This window comes from Oryx dammah, unplaced genomic scaffold (genome assembly GCF_014754425.2).
Source record: "Oryx dammah isolate SB20612 unplaced genomic scaffold, SCBI_Odam_1.1 HiC_scaffold_1, whole genome shotgun sequence".
Taxonomy (NCBI): Eukaryota; Metazoa; Chordata; class Mammalia; order Artiodactyla; family Bovidae; genus Oryx; species Oryx dammah.
Genome location: NW_024070185.1, coordinates 35,487,434 through 35,513,557, shown reverse-complemented (window position 1 = coordinate 35,513,557; position 26,124 = coordinate 35,487,434). Strand labels below are relative to the sequence as shown.

Genomic DNA, 26,124 nt, shown 5'->3' with positions numbered 1-26,124 from the left:
TTTGTACAGTTTTAGTTCACTCTGCTATTTTTCATGGGTTTTGTTCCTATCTATTTTGTATAGTTTTTCATTTCCCTGTCAGTCAGTGACTTGCTTTTTCTGAGATCTGACAGTGGGTCAGGAGTTTGTCTAAGTTTATGCAGGTCAGTGTGACTGCCAAATAAATCAGCATTTTAGAGTTGTATGTGAAGTCAATGAAAACAGGCTCTGAGTGAGGCTTAAGGGCCTTAACTTTTAATGAAGTACTTTATTTATTTGTACCATCTCTGTTTCCCTGGTGGCTCAGTGGGTAAAGCGTCTGCCTACAATGCGGGAGACCCGGGTTCGATCCCTGGGTCGGGAAGATCCCCTGGAGAAAGAAATGGCAACCCACTCCAGTACTCTTGCCTGGAAAATCCCATGGACTGAGAAGCCTGGTAGGCTACAGTCCATGGGGTCACAAAGAGTTGGACACGACTGAGCGACTTTCCTTTCCTTTCCTTTTACTTTCCTGCTTTTCAGAGGACTTTTTTTGCTATTGCTATATCTTGTTTCTCAATTGGATTAGCCTAGTTGAAGTTCATCTATTCATTCAACAAACAGCGATTATTTACTACACTGTGAGTAAGTGAAAGTCGCTCAGTCATGTCTGACCCTTTGCGACCCCATGGACTGTAGCCTGCCAGGCTCCTCTGTCCATGGAAATCTCCAGGCCAGAATATTGGAGTGGGTAGCAGTTCCCTCCTCCAGGGGATCTTCCCAACCTAGGGATCGAACCCAAGTGTCCTGCACTGCAGGTAGATTCTTTACTGAGCCAAACGGGAAGCCCTACTTACTACATTAGGCCATGAGAATACGTAAATAATTTCCTTCACTTCACGATGTTCCAGCCTAAGATGGAAGGAAGGGAGGAAGAGGGAAGGAAAGGAAAGGAGAAAGAGAGGAAGAAAAGGACATTTGGAGAATTTATTACAGAAATTTATACAGTATAGGAACAGAAGAGGTTCTTTATGGGAAGGCATCATAAAGAGGGGCACTTGCAGGCAAAAGGTAGAACATTTCAGGCAGATTCAACAGCCCTGAGTCAGATTCAACAATAGTGATTGGAGAAATTTTTAACCTTTATAAATGTAATCTCCAATTATTTGGAGAACTTTAAGTAGTGCAGCGTAATTGGAGTGGCAGTATAAGTGTGTGTCATCAAACAAAACACATAAGAGCTGGTCAGAGACCGGACCATAAAAAACATTTTGGTGATGATACCAATCGTGATTTTGAAAAAACTCTTTAGACCTCCTCCCCAGACCAAATATGCAGCATGGTGATATACTGACTCTTCTTTAACGAGATCAGCAGAAAAGGGAAGAAAAATAATAAAGTCTAGAGGCCTAGATGCTTAAATATTTCTTTTTTGTTGAATACATACTTATGATATGCATAAAAAGGATTCTGCTTTGAGTTTATGAGCTGAGGATGAATGAACACTTTCAGATTCAGAATCCTATGTGTATTCTACTTCTCCCTTAAATAATCCACTCCACTCCTTCGTTTTCCTTCAGTTCAACTCTTCCTAATGTCATCAATGTTCCCGAAGTCATCAAATTCAATACACACTTTCCAGATCTTTCAGTAGATTCTCAGAGCATCTTTCCTCCAAACGTCAATGCCTCTGGTCTCTAAAACACACCCCTCCCTGAATGTTCTCCTTTTTCTATCGTTATCTTTCTCCTTTCCCCCTTTGACCTCACCTGCTGTACTCATCCTCTATAAATAAAGAGTTCCCAGGGGTTGCTTCTTAAATTCTCAGTCTTTGTTTATTCTCTCCTTTGGTGATACTGTCTATTCTCATTTATAACTTCAAGAGATTAACTTCAGCCCATAACTCTTTTCTCATACGGAAGTTCATATATCTAGCTGCTTATTTAATTCTGCCACTAGGTTATTCAAGGTCAGGTCAAATCCAATATGTCCCAAACCAAGCTCTTGATTCTCCATTCACCCCAAACAAGTCCTCCTTCCTGCTAGTGCTTTCTATCTCAATAAATACTACCATCACCCAACTAGGTGTTCATAAGAGAGATCTGGGAATCATCCTTAACTTCTCTTTCGTTTCATATCTCTTAGTATTTCTGGCATCTATCCACTTCTCTCCAATTCCACTGCCACCACCAGAGTAGAAGTCACCATCCTCTGATCAACTGTATTCCCATTGATAAACAAAGAGCAATCTTTCTCACTATTAGTCACAAGTCATAAGTAAATAAAATCCATGGAAAGAAAATGATGACCAACCTAGATAGCATATTAAAAAGCAGAGACATTACTTTGCCAACAAAGGTCCATCTAGTCAAGGCTATGGTTTTTCCAGTGGTCATGTATGGATGTGACAGTTGGACTATAAAGAAAGCTGAACATCGAAGAATCAATGCTTTTGAACTGTGGTGTTGGAGAAGACTCTTGAGAGTCCCTTGGACTGCAAGGAGATCCAACCAGTCCATCCTAAAGGAGATCAGTCCTGGGTGTTCATTGGAAGGACTGATGTTGAAGCTGCAACTCCAATACTTTGTCCACCTGATGCAAAGAGCTGACTCATTTGAAAAGACCCAGATACTGGGAAAGATTGAGGGCAGGAGGAGAAGGGGATGACAGAGGATGAGATGGTTGGATGGCATCATTGACTCAATGGACATGGAATTGGGTAGACTCCGGGAGTTGGTAATGGAGAGGGAAGCCTGGCATGCTGTGGTTCATGGGGTTGCAAAGAGTGGGACATGAGTGAGCAACTGAACCGAACTGAACTCATACCAATGCCTCTCATAACACCTTCTGATTTTCAATTAAGTTGTAAAAAGGTTTAGCCTCTGACCTCTCAGGTATCCCCAAAACTGTTAAGTTCATGTTCTTCCTGCAAGTAAAATATCAATACATCAGTTCTCCCAAAAGGTATAATCACTTTTCTAAAACTATTCTGAAACAAAAGTATCTTTTCATCTTAAAACAAATATGAACAGAATACCTATAAGAAACAAATTCTTAACTGTTAAAATATAAACAAATAATAGTTTTGAATTTTAAATTATTTCTGATTATAATAGGTGATTTTTCCATTCTGGAATCAGCATTTGTCTCAACATTACATAAAATAAGCAACAACAAAGAGAGATATACAAGATATATCTGCTTTCCAGGTTAGAAAGAAATTAAGCACATAGTATATACAGAATATAGAATTATAATTTATCAGATTCACGCAACAGTTTTAAAGGAAGTATATTTACGTCTAGATAGAAAATGTTTTATAATTATGTGTCACATGTTAATGTTTATTGGATATAACTGTAGCCAGAGTAAACTATGCATGATAGAACATTATAATTCTCTAAGAATTTATTTCGGAAGTGACATAAAGGACTCATTTGTTCGCTATATTTTTCCACAAGCAGAGTTGTCTGAAAGCTATGTCAACAATGATTAAAAAAAAAAAACAAAAAACAGCTAACTAATTAGGAGCATGCAGGGAGCATTATATCCATATGCCAGACATTCTTTCAACCTCTTCTGCTTCCTTACTGTTGCTATCATATCAATCAGAAAAAGCAAGAACTTGAATTCTTCCAAAGACCTGCCAGACTCAGTTTATCCAAGAAAAGAGAAAAGAAGCCAGTTATGAATTTCATTACTTCCACACCAAAAAAAAAAAAAAAAAAAAGGAAGGAAGGAAGAAAAGAAACCCTCACAGTATTGAAGGAGTTTTGATAAAACCAAGCTTACCAGAGAAGTTTCTCTAAAATGAGATAGAACAGGACTAACAAGGAGGTTTGAAATGCACTCCAAGGTACAACAGCTTCTTACTGCCTTACCTTTTCCTTTGTTTAGTCTGATTCTAATGTTATTGTAATTATCGGATTAGTGATTCATTTTAAAAGCCAACTTTTAGACTTGAAATAGCTCTGTTAAAACAGCTCATATTTCAGCACCTGAAGACAAGTATTCATGGTTTTGCCAATTCACTGGAAGCCTTCGAAGTCGGCATCTTCTCTCCCTCCCTCCTTCCCTCTGCCCTGAGGCAGCTTTGAAGTTTTAAAAGAGCTTCATATATTTAGGAAACAGAGTGATTATCCAGAGGCTCATGAATCTTGAGTAAGAAGAAAAAGTGCTCACCTCAGAAACACCGCGGCACAAGACTAAAGACACGTGGGCACACGCCGGGCAGGAAGGGCTATCAGGGCCCTTTGATGGAAATCCACAGTTTCAGAAAGGAACCCAAGCGAAGCACAACGAACAACAAAAGTTAACTGCCTCCCCAGGATTGTCTGCATAATGGATTGCTTCTGCGCGGTGGTTTACCGTCCAGTGTTAATTAGCCTCAGCCAGGCTTGGACTGCTGTCTGCTTCCACTGAAACGCATCTCACAGCAACTCTGTCCACAGGTTACTGTTACCCTCTAGTGCCCCTGTGCCCACCGTCGGAGTCTGTCAACACCACAAAAAAAGAGGTGAGTGAAGAACTGAAGAGGTAGTTCTCATGGGATCAAACAGAAAAGCACTGAGTTTTACTGTTAGCAAGGGATCAGCTTCAATCAATTAATGATTTAATTACCTAGACTAATTAAGATAATGAACAACAGCAAACCTACAATCAATTAGCTTTGTCCAAACTTTCTATTTTGAGGATAGGGCCTTAAGGACAACACTCTTTCTTAGTTGCTACAGTAAAATGCATGGAGCTATTACAAAATAAATCAAGGGGGTATAATCCTACACAATTTTAAGCAAAAATGTAAGGTCCTACAACTGATTCTTGGCAACAGAAGGTTGTGAAAAGGTGTTACCTGAATAGGTAGTGTATATTTAACATTGTGTCGGAATTGCAGGTTTTAAATGAATTACATCTCTCTAAAGCAAGCAATAGACCAAAGAGAGAAGTACATCCGTTTGGCTACCCTGTTTCTGTGATTTGAGTTACTTCAAAGTAAGCATGTAAGAATATAAAGCCTTTCAAAATCTATGAGAAAATAGCAGTGTTCCTTGATTACACTGTTCTTGGGAAATACGACTCCTTAAATTACTTAGTATAGCCTTACTTCATAAGAAAAAAGCACAGCCAAGAAGCAAACAGTAAAAACGAGAGGACACAACCATAGAAATAAGAGCAATCAAAGTTCTAGACATTCTTCTCCGCCTTCTAATTCTACTTTCAAATTTAAGGTTTTATGGTCTCATTCCCACTGTAATTCAACAGGTGTTCCTCAGAGAGAAAAAGGACCTTATACTATCATGTTTAATCATGGTCACTACTATAGTGTGATCAATTATTATTATCTAGAATGAAACATTTTAAGTAACTCTTCCCCAGCAAAAACACTTGCCATGCAGATCACATTACCATAACTGGTCCCACTCACATCATCCCTAAGTTTATCTGTACTGGGGTTGTGCATTTTCTCTTCCAGAACAAAATCAAGTTATAGAGTAGGTTTCCTTGTACCACATTTTATAATTATTAATGCATTATGCTTACAGAGGAAGTTCAAACTTACCCAAGGACAAAAGGTACTTAGATATTACACCTAAGCTAGCACTGCACCAAGCAAGAGAACTGGCTGAGTTTCCAAAAGTCTCCTGGGGTACCTCTGAAATGAAGAGGGGATCCCAACCCAACATAATGGGTGCTCTGTATGAATTTTACATCTGTTCTTTAATCAGCCAAGCAGTTCTTGAGAGCCTACGGAGTGTCAGGCAATGTGCAAATACTCCCAGAACAGAAAGAAAGCATCTAGACACCAACAGGAGGGTATGTGTATATAAACAAATACAAGAATCACAAATAAAACAGAATGTGTCTAGCATTATAAAATAAGTAAGATGCATGAAGGGAGCACAGAATAGGGTTTCTTTAAATTCAGTAAAGATGGGGCAAATGATGCCTAACAGAGCGTGGCGTAGCAATGAAGCCTGTGGTCTCTGAAGTCAGATTATCTAGGTATGATTCACAACTTCACCACTTAATATAAACAACAACTTAGTAAGGACAAGTAACTTAACCTTTCTAATCTGTGATTTACCCTAATTTATAGTTGAGGATAATAAAGGTTTTTAAAGCACATGTGTTGGAATGATTAAATGAGATAATTATGCAGCACAGTGCATGAACATTCTATCTGCTAAATACATTTTAGCTCTTTCTAATGCAGTACTAAAGTCATTGCTTTGTGTGTGTGTATGTTTTTTTCAGGGGGAGGGGGCAATAGAGGGCATTATGTGCCCCTGGTAATTAGTTTCCATACCACCCTTTGCAGGAAAGCACATCTTTGAAAGTCCTGGTGCCCCCAAATATTCTTGGCCAAGTATGTAAATAGCAATTAGAATCTAAGAGCTAAATCAAGAGAATATCAACATTATATCTCATTTCTTATCATAAATGTGTTTTAAAATCAGAGTTAACATTTATTCATGTAAATGAAAGTGAAAGTTGCTCAGTCATGTCCGACTCTTTGCAACCCCATGGACTATACAGTCCATGGAATTCTCCAGGCCAGGATACTGGAGTCAATAGCCTTTCCATTCTCCAGGGGATCTTCCCAACCCAGATATCCAACCCAGGACTCCCACATTGCAGGTGGATTCTTTACCAGCTGAGCCACAAGGGAAGCCCAAGAATACTGGAGTGGGTAGCCTATCCCTTCTCCAGCGGATCTTTCCGATCCAGAAATTGAACCTGGGTCTCCTGCATTGCAGGAGGATTCTTTACCAATTCTCTGAGCTATCAGAGAAGCCCAAACATAATCTACTAAACACTATGGAGAAGTACTTTATTAAAAAGACTTTATTTCTAGAGGACCCTTCCAGTTATTAGGTGGGGTGCTCCTCAATTAGTTTTTTTTTTTTTAAGGCTCTATTTATTGCAACCTTATTTGTGAAAGACCTCCTAACACTTGGTGATCATAGAATTATTCTCAGATTCTCCATCAACTGAATAAAACTAGGCTTAGGGTTAAGACAGAAATGAAAATTCATCTTGGTAAGCATTTTGATCATTAAAGCAAGTAGCTTAAAAAAAGCATTTTTAGTTCAGAGAAATGTTTTAAAACCCCATGTGTTCGTATGTAATTTATACTTGACGTGGAAATGTCTTTAATGTGAAATATCTGTTTCCCAATTCATAATGATTTTAATGTTGTTTTACTCTTTAACTCAACATATTTGTCGTTAAATATTGTGATAAAACATTGTAAGAACTATCAATATATATAAGATAATAATATATTTCATCAATATAAAATAATTGACTTGGTGATTAAGGAAGCTCATTTCATTCTAGTGTTAGTTTATTCAAACATATAATCACACGATATCACTAACAAGCACTCCTTTTAATCAAACATATAATTATTAAAATATTTCTGAGGGATATAATTGGCATATTAATAATATATTTCTATTATGAATACTTAAAACCTCAATAAGTGCACCTTTAAAAAGGTCTTGGTTTAATCTGCATACACTAACTCTCGCCTCGAAATGAAATTAAATCCTTAAGAGAAACAACTAATTTGAAACATAATCTTATACTACCTAAATATAATTACTAAACCATGCCAAGTAAAAATAATAAGGAAACCCCTAGAGAGCTGATTTACCAAAAATACAATGATCACAGAGGAGCCTGGTAGACTGCAGTCCATAGGGTCGCTGAGTCGGACCCAACTGAGCGACCTCATTTTCACTTTTCACTTTCATGCACTGGAAAAGGAAATGGCAACCCACTCCAGTGTTCTTGCCTAGAGAATCTCAGGGACGGCCTGGCCTGGTGGGCTGCCGTCTATGGTGTCACGCAGAGTCAGACACGACTGAAGCAACTCAGCAGCAGCAGCAGCACGTGTTTCCAAGCATTAATTCTCAACCCTGACTGCACAAGAGGACCACCTGGGGAGCTTTTGCAAAACCATTAACCCAAGCCCCATCCAAAGAAATTGATTCAATTGGTTGGGAGTGGGGCCCAGACATCTGTGTTTTTTGTTATTTTTGAAAGTCCCCAGAACCACTGCACCAGAGACTGATTAAAATTTACTTTTTACCAGTCCGTAAATGTTTATAGCAGCTTTATTCATAATCACTAAATATTTGAAACAACCCAGATGTCCTTCTACTGGTAAATGGATAAACAAACTGTGTATATATACAATGCAATACCATTGAAGCAATAATCTATTGATTAATGCAACAAATATGAATGAACCTTAAGAGCATTTTGCTAAATGAAAAAATGCTGAACCCCAAAGGCTACATAGCAAGGTGCTGTGAAGGAATTTCTGGGGTAAAGCAACTGCTATGTAATTGGAGCAGTCTATATGCAACCTATGCATCTGTCAAAACTCATGGAACTATATACCACAAAGAATGGATTTACTGGACATACATTTTTTAAAAATCAACCAGGAAGTCAGGGGGAAGATGGAATGTAGACTATGACAAATCAATCTAAACTGCCTCACAAATGTATCACATAACTAGACTGGAGAGAAGGAAAAAGCTGTCCTAAGTAATTGGGGAAAAACAGTGTTTTGACTGGATACTAGAAGGCTAAACATAGCCTATAATAATGGCATTCTGTGTTATCAATAAAAAAGTCATTATTAATAAAAGATTTGTATTTTTGTCATTTCTATAGCAAAATTTTGATTTATTCTTTATTGATTGTATAGCTATATTTAATAACAAACAACATAAGGTATTCTTAAAATCTGAAAGTTTTTTTGCAAAAATCTTTACAGGTATCATTTTAACCACTGTTTGTCTTTTTATCTTTTATTTTAGAAGGGTGCTAGGCAGCATGGGGATGAAAGGCTCCCTGAAAGTGTGAAAGGTACAGAGACTGCTTCATAGATCCAGAACCACAGACAGTGACAGAGACCAGGGCAAAGTGAGCTGAAAATGCAGTCCCAGCAGCAATCAACTTATTTAACCAGATAGCTGAACCTCTAGCTAAAATGCACTTTATTCCACTGTATTAGATTTTTATGTTAGCAAAATCTGAATATACAGAAACAATAGTGATTCCTAAGTATGTCAGAAACGTCAGAATAAATAAACCCATTCTTAGACACCTATGAAAGTATTTTTGTTCAGTTAGAAAATAGGATTTGAGAGAATTTAAAAAGTTAAAGGTTTGAGGGAAAAAATCCTCACAACTCCTCCTGCATTACTACTAGTCCAGTGCTAGAATTCCAGGCTCATACAAACAACTGAATTTAAACTCTGGTGTCTGGTTTGTTTCTGAACTGAGTCCCCATCTTGCCCACCTAAAAACCTTTATTCACTGCCTCAGCCTACAGGACTATGGTGAGAATTGCTGAAGCCTTCCCTGTGAGATCCACGGTAACTCCAGTGCAAACTTTGCATCAGACAATCTATCAGAATGCTACAACTAACAGTATCCTGGGAAATTTACACTGGCCATAATAATGAGTGCTTGGCCCTATGCCTACAGCTAAGGAAATATGAGTGGTCAGGGAAAAAGTGGGCCACAAACCTAAAGAGATGGTCTACATAATCCATTTTTTTCCCAAGATCTTGCTCTGTATGAATAGAAATCCATAACTTTAGGAGAGGATTTTTGTGTCCGAGTTATTACTGTCATCAGGAGCAATCACAGATTTTCCATACTGTAACCAGAGTAATCCTCATGAGACCTAAATATAATCATCTCCACCTTCTTCCTTTAATAACTTATCATTTTCCTTTGCTGCAGTCCCCATTTTTCTGTCCTTTCCAGACACTAGTCATACTCCCTTGGCCTCAGGGCCTTGGCAGAAGCTCTTTTTTCCTGCTTGCAGGCTCTCAACAACTCAGTGGGATCTTAACTCACTAATGTGTCCAGGGAACCTGAATTCCCAACTAGGTTGATTCTCCTCCTTACACACTCTCTGTACCAGATGCCTCTTAGAAGCCCTTGTTCATTTATTCCCCTTGCATTTCCTAGAACATGCCAAGCAAGCTCCTGCCCTAGTCTCTTTGAACTGAACTGGCTCCCAGCCTAGAATACTAACCCCTTCCATGATTAATTTGCCACCCTCTTTCAAAACTATTTAACTGGCCCCTTCTCAATCGAGTTTACCTTGACCTGACCACTCAATTATAACAGTATCTGAATTCCCCCTCCTACACACACACACACACACACACACACACACACACACACAGAGTCTTGATTCTTCTACTCTGGCCTCTGCACAATTTTGAGCCCCCTAGAAGGTGCTCTTCATGATGCAAAATTCTGTTGTTTTGGTCACTAAACAGTGTATCCCAGAAACCTAGCACAGGAATCTCGCTGGAATGAATGAACTGCTTAAGGACCATGCATGCAAAACATTCAGAAAGGAGAAAGGGAGGAAGCTCAGACTTCGAGACCTGAACAACATCTGTGAATTCCAATGTGAGAGTTAAAAAAAAGAAAAAAAAAAGATTTCTGGAAGAAAATAGCTTTGTGTAAATTTAAGGTAATGAATTGGATGGTACTGACAAATAAGCACAAGAGAGAGAAGCAAATCCTGCAGCTATATCTACCAATTATGAGCCCCTAATCATTACCAGGTACCTCACCCACATTATCACAGTTAAGCCCCATGAAACAAGTGTAGGATACGGTTCTTATCCTTGTTTTACAGAAGAAAAACCTCAGATTAGATCAGAAGCTACAGTAGGGCATGGGTTCATCTTATTTACTACCACATTCCCAGCAACTTGCAACCTGCTGGCAGGTAGCAGGGGTAGAATATATGTTAACTGAATAAAAAACTATGCTCAGAGAGATTAATATACTTCCCCAGGACCACCCACCTAGTAAACAGCAAAAGGCAGGCTCTAAAGCCATATATTTTTTATTTAGAAGCTAATGCCTTTCCACTATACCATATTTCTTCAGAATGAAACTGTAAAACATATATGGACCTACAAAAATGCAGCAGTCTGGCCAACTATATGCCACCATAATTCTTCAGGGCATTTCAATATAACAGAAGGAAATAGAAAAATCAATATTCCTAGTGAGTGTCACTCAAATGATCAAGCAACAATCACACTTCATTGGATCTGTTTAATATGAAGAAGGGCAAGGTACATTCTAGAAAGAATTCCATCAAAATTGATAAAGCAATCAATTTTACCACATCCCTAGTCTTCCTACAAAGAGACAGTCATTTTCACAGAAATATCGTATTACCCAGACAGGACTGTATGAGTAAACTCATCTGCCTCCACCCAGCTGCTCACTTGGGCAGTGTCCTCTGAGCATAGGCCTTTGAAATGCTAATTCACTGGCTGAACAACTGCTCAACTGCTCTTTAGCCTTAAACATTCAGAAGCAGCACACTGGGTAGCCAGAGCAGCCCCTGAGGGAACAAAGCTCCAGCAACCGGGCTGGCTTGACTCCAGGGGATGGATGAAATCTGGAGGAGGGCGCAGAGGCCTCTCTCTCCAGCCCCCAGTGATGAGGGACCACCTGAGGTCCTTAAACCTGGCCTCCTTAGAATGTACAAAACTGGGGAGCAGGGGATTGAAATGAATAATTCATTGTCCTCAATTCACATTCACCAGCAGTATCTATATAATTGCAGTTAAAGGACTTTAAATTTGCCCTTCTGCTTTATATTTCAGTGTGAGATACCTGGTAATGGAATCCATTCTCTAATTCACTTTCCACAAACAGAATCAGCCCAAATGTTTGCTGCTGATGTTTTGCTATTTTAACCACCTTCTGGAAGTTTTTGCTTTTTAACCATTTTCTGCTATTGTTAACCACTGAAAGGGCTGGAAACTCTTGGGATTTAGAAATTCTCATTTCTATTTTAGAAAAGTCTATGGAGACTCAACACAGAGATCGAAAACCTCTGACTCCGGACTAGATCCATCCCCATTTCCTTTGGCCTCTATGTTACTGGTACTTAATGATTTTTAATTTAAATGTGTGAAAAGTAGGGCTACTTCACCTATAAATCTGGACTTCAACTTTCTCTAGGAAAATCAGAAGACCCTGGACATGCATTCTCAAATGGCACGAAGACGCTGGGTGGCTGCTTCCCTCATGAAATCCAGCAGAGCCTTTCCAAAGAGCTAAACTGCTGCTTCCATATGAATTTTACTAGACTGGTCACTATGGGAACTGAATTTGCTACCATTGGCTGCATTCAAGGCTCAGTTTTGGGAAGAGGAAAAGAAGCAGGATCTGAAATGAGCAAATATACTTTCCCTGTGCATAGAGAATGGAAATTTTAGACAATTTTAGATTTAGTTTGTCTATAAAGGCTGAATAAAAAAGTATGGCAACTATCGTAACTGTTAGGAGAAACTTAAATATCATAATACAGTGCACTAGATGCACTGGCAGAGGAGGGATAGGGTGGAAGAGAAATACACAAAGAAGTACATACTTTTTGGCTACTTCTCCTCTCTAGCTGTTTCCTCTATGACTCATTCTGTACTTACCAAGTTCAATCCATCACAAAATCCTGCAAGTTTTTAATCCTCTTAAATAAATTTTGTATCTGGCCCCTCTTTATCTTATAGCCACAGTCACAGTTCAGACCATCTTGACTCTTATCCTACTCGGCTTTACAGCAACTCACCCTGAAGTTCATCCTCTACACAGCTGTCAGTGACCTACCAAAAATGCAATTTAGTCCACATCACTTTCTAGTTTAAAACAATTCACTGCTTCCCTTATTAGCTGGTAATGCTAAGCTGGGATTAAGAATCAATTGGGGAACATTAAAAAAAAATACCTATGCTTGGTCCTTAAATTCATATATTTTGATTTAAATGTTCAGTGTGGGCCCTAGACAGCTATATTTTATCCCCAGTGATTATAAAGTATCATCAGGTTGAGAACCACTGATCTACCAGGCAAGCTCCAAGCTCTTTAGCTTTGCTTTAACACCCTCCAGTATGTTTCTGTCTCTACCATCTCTGTTCACATTCGCTACAAATTCCAACAGCCTGCTACTGGCAACACCATATGCACGGGTCTACTACTGCACACAGCCCCCTATGTTGTAATTATCTCTTTATGTCTCCCCCACTATTCTGAGAGCAGTGACTTAGCTCAGTCTTCCTGTTATCTATAAGTTACCTGGGACATAGTGGGCCTAAGTAAGAGTGGCCAAAGTCAGCAGAAAAGATGGATCTGAAAGAGTAGGTAAGATCCGCAGTGCCAAAGCTGTTCGGTCAGAAAGGGAGAGGCAAAGAATACTAGCAAAGCTGGAAAAAAAGAAAGCACTTTTTGAGCTAAACAGGTTGGTGACTGTGAGTAATGCATGAAAGCTTCTCTCAGGCCACAAAGAGGAGACTAGTGGCCTGAGTGGGCTTCCCTCATAGCTCAGCTGGTAAAGAATCCTCCTGCAATGCAGGAGACCCAGGTTCAATTCCTGGGTCGGGAAGATCCGCAGGAGAAGGGATAGCCTACCCAATCCAGCATTCTTGGGCTTCCCTTGTGGCTCAGCTAGTAAAGAATCCACCTGCAATGTGGGAGATCTGGGTTAGATCTCTGGGTTGGGAAGATCTCCTGGAGAAGGGAAAGGCTACCGACTCCAGTATTCTGGCCTGGAGAATCCCATGGACTGTATAGTCCATGGGGTCGCAGAGTTGGACAGGACTGAGCAACTTTCACTTTCAGTGACCTGAGTAAATACACCAAAGGACAGAGAGCCAATTTATCCCCTGCCCAATAGTGGTGTCAGATCCATTTGTTAAACTGCAAACTCTCTAGAGGGAACAGATCCCAGAATACAAGCAATTGTTTTATTATAATTATCATAATACCCTTCCTGTTTCTATCTCTCATTCCAAATCAGTACAATTAAAATGCAAAAAGAATTATGTGATTTGCAATTGCTAAATGATCTTTTTATATCCTTTTGCTGATGTAGTCTTGATTATTTCAGAAACAGTAGTTTTCCACGGTGGTTTCTGCCACTTAGTTCAAATGATTCATGCGGTGGGGAATCTCATTCTTTCCCTTGAGACTTTACTCCATAGTTGAACAGACTTAACCATTACTCATCGTCCTTCTTATTCAGCCAAGATTTCTGTCTAATCTAATTAGTACTCTTTCTTCATGCAACTCTAAACAAGCTCCAATCCTTATGAGAATATGGTTAGGCCCTTCCTACATTTTCAGAGACTTGTGCCTTCTACTAGCTGTCAGGACAAACTGGCAATAGCTGGTAATTTAAATTTTCCCAAGTAAGTCAGGGATTCCAATTGCTATCAACTGCAAACTGCCCTCTCTCCATGCCCTATGAAGGCCTTTCCATTTGATGACAGTGTGGATCAAAGTGTTATTTCCGAGCATTGCTGCTGGATCAATGGTGCTTTCTTGTGAAGAGTTTTATTTTGCTTTTGATTTATGAGTGCTGAGACGGTACAGAGGCCATCAGTACTAGAAGCATCCATGAAGTGATCAAATTCACCATGATATTTCTGCTTTTGCTTGCCTTTATGAAACCAGTATCAGGCTTCAATACCCATGATTACAAACCTGTTTCTTTACAGACCGTGTTACAACATTCCCATCAAACATAACACTTCCCAACACTTTTTATCCTAAGATGTTCATAGCTCCAAATGTCAGGCTCACAGTGCAATGAAAACTATCCCACAGCTGATAAATTATTCATTTGTCAGGAGTTTACAATCTGAAGTGGCACTAAACAGCTGAGTACCTGAAGCACCCCCCAAAGACATAAACCACAACAACATGCAAAGCTTGTTCTGCATAAATTCTAAAGGTTAAGTGCTATTAAACATCTCTGTTTATCAAGAGACGTGCTCCTTGAACTCATTTATTCTAATTAATCTGCTCCCAATAAACGTTACTAACAAAGTAAAGTGCTAAAAGAGGCTAATCAAACACATCGCTTTCCCCTGACTAATCCCACCAGGTTAAAACAAAGTTTTCTGCTAATAAATATTCTCTAGTCCTACTATTTTTAGAGGAGACCTTGTGTGCAAGGGCACAAGCGGAGGTCATGACTATGACCCTCAGTCCAAAGCTGGCTCACTGCATGGGTACCTAAATAGAGTTTTACTGTAACACCACGTCTCCCACATATTTATGAATTGTCTGTGGTTGTCTTCTTGTTCTAACACAGAGTTTAATAGTTGTCACAGAGACTGCTTGGCTCACAAAATAAAAAAAGAAAAATGTTTACTATATATATGGTCCTTCACAAAAACCATTCATCGACCTCTAGTCAAAAGGCATGCAAAAATGTGAAAAGGTTTCAGAAGTTTACCACTAGACCAGGCTTTAACTAGTGTATATCAACATGTTCATCTCCTCAAGAAAGGACTACCGTTAAACACCTGTTATTTAGAATGTCATCTGTGGTACGGAGCCGGAAGAGAAAACAGAATAAATGACAGGTCCAAGCTAGTTCCTAAACCTAGTAGGTGTTTCATTTTGTTGACAACAATCACTAGCATTCCAGTTACCTATTGCTGTGTTTCAAACCACCTCAAAACTTGCTTAAGACAAAGATTTCTCTGCCCAGGATTCTGCCTCAGGCTTCAGTTGGGCAGTTCTACTCAACTCATTTGAGATCACTCTCATGACACCAGGAGGCTGGGCTCCAGCTAGAATACCTGGAAGGCCACAATATGTGCAGGCCTTTTGGGCAGTTCTTTCTTTCCACGGGGTCCCTCCAGCAAAACAGCTGGGCATCTTTCTACAATGACTCCAGGCACCACAGAGTAGACATGGAAGCTCCCAGACTTAAAAGGCTTAAGCCCAGGACAAGGACAGCATCTTTGCTGCCGCACTGTATTAGTCAAAGCACCTCAAGAAAACGAGCCCAATTCAAGGGGAGGAGAACCTGACTCCACCTTGAGAGGAGCTATAGAATAGTTTGTCCATGATTTCCAATCTACCAGAAAATGACTAAGAAGATGATCACACCATGCTTACGGTGGTTAAAGTCATGCTTAAAGTCAGAACTTACTGCTGACAATTTCAATTCAAATTGGCAGATGAGAGCAACACGGAAGCCTAATGATAAGTGAAAATCATTTTATAATAAAATACTAGTTGCACGGATGCAAACATTTCCAAATTGATAGTATTTTTTTTTAAATTCAAACAGGACAGAAGCCTTCCTAAAAGTCATTCAATGGTTCTCTAGTTCTTACACAGTGCATAAACTATGGGTATGGTGTAACCTTTCCTCCGTGATTCTGAATCCTCGCTCTGCTATGAATGAAGTCCCAGCACCACTGCAGTGGAGACGGGCCTCTGAAATCTCCCTTGGTGGTGACACCCCTCTGTCCCCTTGTCCAGGTTTCTGGTCACTAAGCATTTTGTTCTTGTGCCTGCTCTTTTTAATCACTCTGCCTCTTCCACAGACAAAGCATCAAGAGAGCTGAATTCTAGGGCTTTCTCCATCACCTTCTCACCTTTTTGCTCCAGGCAAGTCATCTGTTCTGACCCTTGGTTTCTTTTATCTGAGAAATGACTGATGCTGAAGGTGAAGCTCCAGTACTCTGGCCACCTGATGCAAAGAACTGACTCATGGAAAAGACCCTGATCCTAGGCAAGACTGAAGGCGGGAGGAGAAGGGGATGATAGAGGACGAGGTGGTTGGATGGCATCACCGACTCAATGGACATGAGTTTGAGCAAGCTCCAGGAGTTGGTGATGGACAGGGAGGCCTGGTGTGCTGCAGTCCATGGGGTCGCAAAGAGTAGGACACGACTGTGCGACTGAACTGAACTGCGGATGATAAAAGGTATCCTCCCTACTCCTAGAGTATTTAGGAATAAGGTAAGATATAAAATGTTTAAAAATTATAGAAGGGGATGGTATTTCCATGATCACTGCTATGAGATAAAGTGGATTTTATTACTAAAACAAAGTAAAATCAAAATAATAAATTAACAAAATTAATATACTATAAAGAAACTTATTGATGTGATAACAATGGCTAATATTTATTTAGTGCTTACTATGTGTAAGGTATAGTTCTAAGCACCTTATATTGGTTAATATTAATCTTCACAGCAACCCTACAATTATCATGTAATACTCTACATAACAAATTGAGACATAAAGAAATTAGGCAATCAGTTCCTGGTTTACAGATATTAAACAGAAATCACAGTTAGCTTTATCAGTTTGCATAGCTGATTTCAAGACCTCACAAAATGCCTAACATATTTCTGACAAAATTTCCCCCTTCTGTTAGAAGGGCAGAATCTGCCTCTTCTATTCTCTGCACCAGCATTCTGCACCAGAAAAGTGAAAAGTACTAGTCGTTCAGTCGTGCCCAACTCCCTGCGACCCCATGGACTGTAGCCCCCTAGGCTCCTCTGTCCATGGGATTCTCTAGGCAAGAATACTGGAGTGGGTTGCCATCTTCCCAATCCAGATGTTGAACGTGAGTCTCCTGTATTGCAGGCGGATTCCTTACAGTCTTAGCCACCAAGGAAGCCCATCCTGCACCAGCACTTACACATTATTAGTCTTCTTAACCGAGGGTCTCTTTGCCCCTCAGGGAACATTTAGCCATATCTGAAGACTTCTGGTTGTCACAACTCGGGGCTAGAATGTTACTGGGAATAAGCCAGGGATGTTGCTACACATTCTACAACACTCAGAGCAAACCCCACCCAACACAAAGAATTACCCAGCCCAAAACGTCAACAGTGTTAAGCTTGACAAACTCTGGGCTACACTGATGGCACAAATATAGCAAGGAGAGATTTAACTGAGTTCAGCATATAAGCTATAAAACAAATCCATGACATGGATGCTTTTCTTATTATGCTTTATTTGTTGCTGTTCAAGCTATTGCTTCATTCCTTGAGCTGAAAATCATCTCAGCTAGGAGAAAATGCAAGATAATTGATTTATACATACATCAGGCAAGTTGGTTTCTACAATGGGATAAAGATGAATCTTTACCTGCCATGCATCAGGTATTCATAGCACTTCGCATAAAGGATTTCATTTGAATCTCACAGCAACTTGTAAGAGTTGCTTACAAGCATGAGCATCCCCAAACGGTCAGAAGAATTGAGAAAAGTGTTCAAGGTAAGCAGAGGAACCAGAATTAAAACCATATCTGGTTGCTAACCCCGTGTACTATTTTAGAGAAAACATATTTAAGTTATAGTTTAATAATCCTTAATTTATTTATTATCCTATAACTCCCCTGGGCTTAAAACTAAGTCCAATATGTTAAATCACATAAGCAATAGATTTCCTTCAGATAAAAGAAATTTACCATGAAAAATTGAATTAAAATTATTTCATCTATATAGAGGACATACTTTCCCTACAGGAGTCACTTAGGAATCCTATTGCCGTGTGGTGGTGGTGTGGTTGCTAAGACGTGTCCAACTCTTGTGAGCCCAAGGGCTGTAGCCCACCAGACTTCTCTGTCCATAGATTTTCCAGGCAAGAATACTGGAGTGGGTTGCCATTTGCTTCTCCAGGAGATCTTCCCAACTTAGGGATTGAACCCAGGTATCCTGCACTGTAGGCATATTCTTTACCAAATGAACACCAGGGTTCTTAACTAAGTGGAACCATATAGATGAAAGGCCTATAGAATCTCCCTTCTTCCCTGCAAAGGTATGCCGGCCATCACTTTCCAATTAAAAAAAGCTCTGTTTTCATATGTACCTCCTTAGTCCTCTCCAGCTCTGGATACTGATGGGAGTGTAGACTTCACTGCATATTTCCAATGCAGAAATATCACCTGCTTCAAAATAAAAACAAATTATGCCAGAGCTAAAAGCAGATTATTTTTGCTCTTGTTAACCAAAGGTTTCAGTGTCCAAAGTCTACTTGGATGGCACAAAGGAAATTTCATTCAAGGAGCTTATTAGAAAATGAATTTAGAACCTAATCAGAGATTGCACCAACCCTTCAATGAACTATTTGAGAAAGAAACATTTACTTTGTCCCAGTAGAGGACAGTGTTCCCAACTAAGGTTTCATAGATAGATATCCCAAGAACACATGTGTTTCCCACATACTGGAGCAATCCAACACCTTTTAAGGCCTATAGGGCCACATGGTCTAGCCCCACCCTGCTGTCCTGCCTTCCCACCCACTGTGTTTCAGACCCTTGGGCCTTATTTTGTCTTTTGAACATAGGAGGCTTCTTTCCTTCAGGCTTTTCTGAATCACTGTTCTATTTGCCTGGATGCCCTGAACTCTACTTTTTCACAGCTGGTGGCTCCCCATCACTCAGCTTAAGTGTTGTTTCTAAGCAACACCTTCCTTGATAGAAGATGAAGCAATGCCCTGTCCCCTCCTCTAATACCCCCCATACTTTCACAGCACATCACCCTGTTTCATTATCTCTGCTGCATTTATAACTATCAAAGTCACACCGTTCATTTATCTCTTGTTCATAACCTTGTGCTGTATGCTTCTCTCCTCCCTGCCCAGCGAGAGTGTAAATTCTGTGATAACAAGAACCAGGCTATGGCTTGTTTGGGACACATAGTAGGCATTTACTGAATTAAACATTAATTTTAAACTAAACATTGTGATTTAAATTTACTTTTAAAGGATACACATAGACATTAAAGAGGTGCTCTTTGTAACAACCTAAAATCACTACAGCTGAAAGCGATGAACGCCTTCCCTTAGTCTTTTTTTTTAATAGCTAATATTTTTATTAATAGGTGGTTGCAGTAACATTTGGAGAAGGCAATGGCACCCCACTCCAGTACTCTTGCCTGGAAAATCCCAAGGACGGAGAAGCCTAGTAGGCTGCAGTCCATGAGATCGCTAAGAGTCAGACACGACTGAGCAACTTCACTTTCACTTTTCACTTTTATGTATTGGAGAAGGAAATGGCAACCCACTCCAGTGTTCTTGCCTGGAGAATCCCAGGGACAGGGGAGCCTGGTGGGCTGTCGTCTATGGGGTCGCACAGAGTCGAACACGACTGAAGTGACTTAGCAGCAGCAGCAGCAACATTTTTGAAAATCATGTTGTAAACTTTTGTTACCAATTAAAATGAGGTTCACAAAAATCTTAAGTTGACCAGATATAAAACAATTTAAAAATCTTTAAAGGTGTACTGAGAAAAAAAACAGGTTCTTTTTAAAACATGTTTGTCATTACCAAAAATATCTGTCTTTAGGAAAAATAAAAAGTCCCATGCTGCATGAATAATACAGATAGTTCTAATGATCTGGTCAGTGGTATGCAGAACTTAAGGTCTGCAATTTTTTGTGGTAAACAAACAACCACAATTTATTTTTCTCTCACTCCTTTATGAAGTGAAGTGAAATGAAAGTCACTCAGTCATGTTCAACTCTACGACCCCATGGACTATACAATCCATGGAATTCTCCAGGCCAGAATACTGGAATGGGTAGCTGTTCCCTTTTCCAGGGGATCTTCCCAACCCAGGGATCGAACCCAGGTCTCCTGCATTGCAGGTGGATTCTGTACCAGCTGAGCCACAGGGAAGCAATTCAGCAAAAATAACAAACAAAGGAAAAACTAAGAGAGAAAATAAACTACTGGAATGTATTTAATCAGCTCCTTTTACTTCCCGCACTTATAGCCCAAAAGTAACGTACTATGCACTACTTTTTAAATAAGAAAATATAAGTACTTAGTGTATTTTAATGTCACATTTAATAAATGTAGTATAAAAGAACCGTCAGAACACTATGTTGTGACTATACAAAATCCATCACATTGTAAAGTGAATTTAAAAACTTCGTTAGAGAACAAACACTAAATTGAAATACCTTTTCTAGTGAGGTTTTAAAGTTCATTCACAGTTTTACACTAATTCTGGATTCCAAGGTACTTTTTTTTTTTTACGAATACATTAATATAAAGGTAAGTTTAAATAAAATTGTCTAAACAACCAAAAAGAGAAATTATGAGCAATGATGTATTTAGGAGAAAAAGGACATGCTAAAAATAAAGAATTACATGTCCCTCATTAGCTTCTACTTTCATTCAGAATTATGATAATCTGTTGTTGGTTCAAGCTTTAGAAGAACATATCTCAGTAAAATCAACTAACTTTTCTTTCCAGTTTCAAGGCCATCTGGTCTTCCTAACTGCTGTCACTCTTCTCTCCTGCTTCCCATCTTTTAACTTTCAACAAGACTCTTCAAAGATCTCAAGGACATTTTTGCTGGCCTGGCTCCAAAGACTCTTCCATCCCTGCTACCATCACACTGCTGTTTGTTCACCTCTCTTTCTGTTACTCTTCCAGCTGTCCTTGGAGTAAAACCCAAGATCCTGAACAAGTTCTAAAGCCTGCATCAGATAGCCCTGCTTACTTGTATATTCTTACTTGATTACTTCCTCCTCCTCACCACCTGGGATCCAGTTACACCCATTCTTTCAAGCCCCCAGAATGCAGTAGGTTGTGCCTGTCTTGCCGTATAAAAGTTCCTTGAACTTTAACAGCTCTTCAGGTGTAGTTAACTTCTATTCATCCATCAAGTGCTAACTCAAAAATCATTCCCTCAGAGCTATGCATTTGATCTTCCTTAACAGAACTATACCTTTTTAAAAAAATGATGTGAAAACTAGTAAAACCTGTAGTTAATAGTCTTGTGTTAATACTGACTTTCTGATTTTGATAATGTACTGCAATTATGTAACACATCATTATTGGGGAAATATGTGTTAAGTCTACATGGAAAATACTTTACAATTTAATTTCTTTCAAGTCTAAAATTATTTCACAATAAGCAAAAAAAATAAATCACTGCTTCAGAAACTTTTTATTACTCTTCTGAATAGCTGAGACACTAGCCTCCTTATTTTCTTCCCTCATAATATTTATCACTGAACATATAAAAATTTTGAGGTTAATCATCCCTCTGTTGGTTAAGGATCCTATTTCTTTACCTCATCCTTGTTTAGCCAGTAGTTACCTCAATACTTGACACAGGAAATATGTCCAATAAATAATTATTAAAGGGAGTATTAAATACATGAATGTACCAATCAGTCAATGCATTTTGGTGGCAAAACTGTATATATAATAATATATATTTACAATTTCAAAAGATACTGCTCAAATTATGAAGTTAATGGGATCATCAATGTTCTAAATATTGATCTAAATGTTTAGATCTACATATATATGATTCTAATTTGGAAATGATGCAAATCAATGAGAAAAAAGCACAACAGCAACTAACATTTAGTGACTATTTAATCCTATTCTTCAAAATACTTTATAAGCAGTTCTCTATTTAATCCTTAAGATATCCACATCGAATGTATGCCATTTTTCATCTTCATTTTACAGATATGAAAATGGCCTATAGACTTGTAACTTGTACATGGTCAGAACATTTATACAGCAGAGGCAAGATTTGAACACAGGGCTTCACTTGGGGCTCAACTTGTAAAGAATCTGCCTGCAATGCAGGAGACCTGAATTCAATCCCTGAATTAGGAAGATCCCCTGGAAAAGGGAAAGCCTACCTACTCCAGTATTCTGGCCTAGAGAATTCCATGGACTGTATAGTCCATAGGGTCGCAAAGAGCTGGACATGACTGAGCAACTAAGCACATTCGGCTTCCAAGTCTATATTCTTATGACTTCCTGCCTGGAGATAAAGCCTGGGAGTGCTGCTTGAGAGAGTTTTGAAAAGTGAGCTTTGAAATCTAAAGAAAGATTACAAGTTGATGTGGAACCACACTTCTTTAAATCTTTGTATCCCCACCATTATACACAAAGCTTTCCATGGAGTACATGCTCACTCACTAGAGCTCTCTCTCTCTCTCTCTCTCTCTCTCTCTCACACACACACACACACACACACACACTGCATCACAAATGAATAAATAAATCTAAAGCAAGCTAAGGAAATGAGAAAAAGCAAAATTATAGGTAAGAGAATCAATTTCCACCCAAGCACCAGTACTTTTAATTCTTTATTTCAAGATGGACACTGGTTGGGAATTCTCTGAATTTACTGAAGCAGGACAACAAAGGCAGAAGAGTGGAGGCTCCCAAACAGATCAAACTTATCAGGTAAATAGTAACTACGTGAGGAAAATTAAAGAAACTAAGAATGTCCTGGGAAAGAAATTAAGGAATCATAAAACGGTATAGTCAATATCATCAGGCTATGAGCAGTAACAAGAAGCAATTCACAAATATTTCAGATGTTGTTCCATCTGTCAAGCTTAAGGGCCTCATCACAAGTAGAGATCAGAGATAACAAATATGTCGTATCTTGGACTAAAAATAAAGCAAGTCCCTCTATACACAATAAAATGCTTTGAAGTATACACATTTGTTGATTGTGTGACATATTCTTAACCTTACTAGATAGGTACAGCTCTGCTGGGAGCAATTAATTGAGAAAGCTACAGAAAAGTCTGCAAAGGATAAGTGAAATAGTTGGAATACTTTTCTTGCTGCAGACAGCTGGATGGTGCTAATTTAGCTAGCTACTTTACTGTGAGGGGAGGAAGGAGGGAGCAGTAAGGTTTTTTGTATTTTGTCACATCTCTGCAAATTCAGAGAAAAGGAAAACAAGGAAGGCATTGATAAGCATGGAAAATGAACTGGCTTTCTTCCTGCTTTCGTCAATGAGCATGTCTATTCTAACTGGCCCAAGGAACCAGTACAGTTTTTATTCAGGTGACATACACCAAAGGGAATCTAACCAGAGAGCTGTGCTAAGCAGCAGTTTACCTTTTATTTTTCAAATAGCTTTACTGGAATATGATTCACAGACATACAGATCACCCATTCAAAATGTCCTACTTCAATGGTATTTTGTACCTGTATATCCAATTAGTATCAGCACCCCAATCTAATTTTAGAACATTTTCATCATCCCTAGAAATTAATACATTTTAATAGATGGTTAAATGGTTTGTGATCTAAATACATAAATACATGCAAGCATATATACATATATCATACATATGTAAACACTCATAATCCAAAATAAAAACTAAAGGACATTTCTGATGAGCTATGAATCCTCTCAGTGAAATAGCTCTGTCTACTGGAAGGAACACATTTTGATGACAGAAAATAGACAGTCTTTCCATTCCTAACTTCATTTTGGTGATCTAACTACTTGAGTTAGGCTTCTTTGCAGAAGTAATTTCTGCAAAATACAAAAGAATCATTTGCCCTGCCCTTCAAACTCATCATTTTCCTATTTTTTAGTTTTCTTCCTGAAGAATAATTTCTGGCCATATCAAAAGCCACTTACTCTCTTCATTACTGTGTTTACTTCCATCTTGAACTTTCCGGACCAGGGGCCCATATATTCCTGTATTTGGTTAGAATAAATATCTCCAGCTCCTCCTTCTGAGCAGCTCAAGAAAATTCATTACAGGAAGGAACAAAACAGGAAGATGGAAACACTTTCCATTATCCAATAGACCCAAGCCAAATTAATTTTAAACTGGTAATATCTTAAGCTTGAAAAAGCAGATATGCTTCAAATTTTTCCCTCTTGATCTTCAGATTAACTCCTGGAACAGAGTTTATGAGTCAGCTATGTATAGGATTTTTTTTTTAACAGAGAGGCAAGCTGGGGACTTTAACACACTGCAGGAAAATCTCGTTTATCTGGTTTATCAATCATCCAAATTTTGATAATCTGTAGATCAAATTTAAATAATTTTAGCACAGTACCTAAACACAAGTGCTCAATGAAAAATGTTAGCTGAATGTTTTTGAATAGTAATAGGTAACACTTATTAAATATCTACTGTGTGTTATCTGCTGATGTGTGTTTTACATCCTCAGTAAACCCGAGAAGGCACTATTCTATGCCATCACCATCATCACTCATCATCCACATTTTTAAGATAGGAAATTGAGGCAAAGAGTACGAGGCATCATGCTCCAGGTTACAAAAGGACAGCCAGAATTTAAAACCAGACTCTGGTTTCAGAGCTTACTTTACTGAGCACCACAGAAAACAAGCAAGGAAAAAATGGTCATCTTACAATACCAATGTCAACCTATTCTCTCATGTCAAAGAAATAATGCAGTTACACCGCACAGAGAGATATACTACCAGAGGGGGGATAAAAGAGACCTGGTTGTTTTCATATAGGACAGAAGTGCTGCAAGTTGTTGGAGACTACAGGGAGGTTCATTAACAGCAAGAAGGAAAATGAGGGTATGTTCACCATCTGAGACAGCAAAGTGGCAAAAAGCAGTGGGAAAAAGAGGACCTAAACCATTTTAGGAATTCATCTGTCGACAGTTGTGTTTATAATAAAGATCCAGTAACACTCATGTCCAATGACAGTGGCCAAGAAGCATAAACTCAGGTCTAGACTGTAAATGATTTCACTGTAGTGAAACCAGTTTTACAGAAGAAGATTTAACAGCAGATTCTTGGTCTGCATTTAGTTTAAAAAACAAACAAAAGACTGGTAAATAGCAAACTAATACTAAATAAAATTATCAGAAACTATTATGAAAACTGAACCAACAGAAAGATATTTACCCCAGTATTATATTAATATAATATATTCTAAATTCATCTAGAATTTGCACGCATATTAATACCAAATTGATCTCAGTCAAACCATGACAGAAAACTGGTCAGCCTGGCATGCAGAAGGGCTACTCCTAATACTGAAAGAGAAGTCCCACTTGACTCTTCCCTGAGACCACAGCTCTACCATGTGTATGTGCATTCAAGAAGCAATAAGCGACAACATTTCAAGTGTTACACACCTAGGACAAAAAGAAATAGGATCCATGCACACGTGTAGTCTTTAAAAATCACAGTGGAGATTGATCAGGCACTTTAAATAGGCACTGCAAAAACTACAAATTTCTGCTAAAGGGATATTATCACAATTTTTCAACCTGGGTTTGAACCAAGGCTCGTGAGAGCTCTTCTACTAAATGCCACATCACACCAGCACTTTGCCATGGTGTTCCACACAACAGATCATAAGCCTAACATCACGGCTCTTTGGAATTAGTCATTTCTAAAGGGAGGGAGTTGAACACACAGAGTTAACAGAGTTCACCAGAGTGGCTGCTTTCCACTCCCAAACTAACATATCATCCCTTCTTCAAAAGAGAATAATATTAAAAAATATATATATATTCCATAGTAACTGAATGGCTTTGACAAGCTACTATTAAATTTT

The 26,124-nt window shown here is 38.8% G+C and overlaps 1 protein-coding gene and 1 long non-coding RNA gene across 2 annotated transcripts in view; both read right to left on the bottom strand.

Annotated features, from left to right (window-relative positions):
- Positions 1–26,124, bottom strand: part of LOC120863868 (receptor-type tyrosine-protein phosphatase delta-like) — a 561,974-nt gene that overhangs the window by 414,428 nt on the left and 121,422 nt on the right. The window lies entirely within an intron of this gene.
- On the bottom strand, positions 735–26,124 carry LOC120863876. The gene is made up of 3 exons (XR_005721098.1): positions 26,114–26,124; positions 21,744–21,752; positions 735–2,010 (listed from the first exon to the last, which is right to left on the bottom strand). It is a non-coding gene; the product is annotated as an uncharacterized LOC120863876 (long non-coding RNA).